The sequence below is a fragment of the Chaetura pelagica genome, unplaced genomic scaffold (assembly GCF_000747805.2).
Source record: "Chaetura pelagica isolate M959 unplaced genomic scaffold, ChaPel_1.0 scaffold13, whole genome shotgun sequence".
NCBI classification, from domain to species: domain Eukaryota; kingdom Metazoa; phylum Chordata; class Aves; order Apodiformes; family Apodidae; genus Chaetura; species Chaetura pelagica.
In genome coordinates this window covers 4,775,526-4,778,347 of record NW_009954543.1, presented here as the reverse complement: position 1 = coordinate 4,778,347, position 2,822 = coordinate 4,775,526, and positions in this window count along the sequence as shown.

Here is a 2,822-nt window from a genome sequence, read left to right as displayed (position 1 = left end):
CATTCCTGACAGTTGCACAAGAAGGAACTGAAGCTCGCAAAGAAACAGAAGCTCTCAAATGTTGGCAACATTCAGTAAACTGTCTCCCATTAATACATAACTGACATTATTTTCAACTTTTTACTCCTTTACAGATGCCTCTCACTTGGCAGCTGGTCTCACCCCAGACAAGTCAGGAGAAAAAACTCCCTATGATTTCAGCTGGCCAAAGAGTCAGGAGGCTGAGGCTGGATGCTGCAGTGCTCTGGGGCGGAGCAGTGTCCACTTGGACAAGTCTCCGTGAGTAAAAAGGTTCATTCTTATCTCCTTTAAAAAGCTTTTCTCTGCTTTTTTCATCCCGGGTATGGAAGCACTCCAGAGGAATGTGCTTCCAGAGCTGCTTTTCTTCCTTTGCTTGTATTCTGTGTTGAGGAAAACAAGCTGGTAAGTGGCAGCTGTATGGGTCAGGTTTGGAGAGTGGAAGAGTGTACATCCAGGCAAATCAATACATGCCAGAGAGGATAAAGTGTCTGTGTCTTTCTTTCCCTCTTCCCTAAACCAGCCCCCTTCAGCCCAGGTGTAGGCAGGCCCATGCACTGGGAAGTAATGATGTTGTGTGGTTGCATCCATCCCTCAGCCCCTGCTGACTTTGAGGGGGGGAAAAAAATGTACTCCTTGCAGCCTATGTATACCTCTAGCTGGTGTGGAGCAGCACAGGACACACAAAAAGAAGTCTAAAAATCCCACTCCAGCATTTCAGTTGCAGCTCTGGTAAATTGTTCATGGTGGTTTTTTTATTCCAGTGGCTGAAGGCAGATAGGAGCAGCACACAGACTCCAGGTGAGTTTTTCCTCCTTTTCTCTGAAATTCAGAGCCTGTCCCAGCAATGTGGTACTTGCTGGTATCAACTTCAGGGAATCTCCTCTGCACAGCACAGGACAGGGCCTGCAGTTCACACACTGGCTCAGTGTAAGTTCAGAGCAACTTGGGACATGAACCCCTGTCAGCTGAAGCAGAAACCTGCCCTCAGCAAATGTGCTACCGTTTGATAGGGCTCTGTGCCTGCTTCTTTAATGTAACAACTGCACTGGTTTCCTAACAACAACTTTAACTGCCATTCATCAATAAATCCATTGGGCTGCTCAGCTTGTATTACATGCCACTGATTAACTACCATTAAATTAGCAGTTAGTGTAATCAGATATAAACATTCCTTTGTGGCTAAGCTGTTAAACTTTTTTTCCTTTTTACAATTGCGTCAAACATATGTCGGCACGAGACAGGCTCAGTAATTTCACATTACTGCAGCTAAATTATGTTTGTGGGCTCCAGAAATGCTTCTGGTGCTACCAGGCTCGTAAACACCTACCTGGCAGGGAAATGCTACAACTTCTGCCCCTGAACGTTCAGGGTTTAACAGAATTCAGCGTTGACTGGGGAGGGAATCTATTACATAAACACGGGCATGGCCTATGGATAACCAATTGTTAGGAGGAGTTCTGAATTATTTGCTGCCATTCCTGATTTTCACCCTGTGTCATGTTATTAGTTAGTGTAGGCCAGCATCCAACTTGTTACAAGGGGACAGGGAGGAAAGGCAGACATTTGCAGCTTGAAAGGAGAGGGATGTGACTCCGGGTGGCTTTCAGCTCTGGGAACTTCAGGTTGTCATAGTCAAAAGTGGATTCAGATTTTCTAAAAGGACACTTCTCATAGATATTGATTAATAGAGTAACATTAATGGTGTTTATTTTATATGTAGCTCAGCATGCACTCCAATGGTAGGCATTTTTGTAACTCCAAAAGACAGAAATGGAATACACAGCTGCAGTAACACTCATAAACCACTTTCTTATACACCTGCACAATGCAAACCATAATGAGATAATTACTTGAAGTTGATATCTTGTTGCCAATGTTAAATTAAAACACACACACACATACAAAAAAAAAAACCCACCAAAAAACAGCCATCAAAAATGTTTCTGTTATAGCCTTTCGTTCCCTCATCATGCAAGAAAATAACTAGACCTTGCAGCACACCTAGAAGATGGATAAACTTGTCTTCAGACAAAAAAAGGCTGTAGAACAGAATTTTAAAAATGTTTTGGTGGTGGGTTTTGGGGGGGGGAGGTTGTCTGTATTAGATCTGATTATGTTTTTATAATTTAGATAACACTGTATTGGCTTTTAAATGTTTTTATGCTTTAGATTATACTTGAGCATAATTATAGGTGAAACTTCACACCAACATGTTTGGTCAAAGTAATTTGTAAGCTGGAATAGATTAGCTGTTCTAAAAATTCAGTTGTGTCTCTTTAAAACACCATAGCATCCAAAACATATTATTCAAATGTTTGGGTTTTGGCGTTGTTTGTTGTTTTCTTGTTTGTTTGTTTGTAGGGTTTTTTTAAAATAGTTTTTCTTTTTTTTTTTTTTATTTTATTTGGACTTTTTGGAAATACTATACTGGTTGTTACACTTTGATAAGATGATGTAATTTGTTTTTGTGGAAAGCCATAGTTTCTCCAGCTATGTTCAGAAGGCTTTCCTGAGCTGTCAATTTTGGAATGGGACAGCAAGAGAATTCAGCTTAGTTGCATGTGTTGTCTTACATTGTTTGACAATTGGAAAAACATAAAGTACAAACGCATACGATACAAATTATTTGGGTTTCCAAAACCTATTTGTGGGTCACTCTCCAAATGTATTTTTCCTGACTCTGACTATGAGAAAGAGGAATTTATAAGGCTGTTCTTAATGTTTTTTTCAGGGGTGTAAACCTGTAGAAACTGGATTAGTATGTTGACTCCCCCAATTAACTTTAATCTAATATCCTGCCT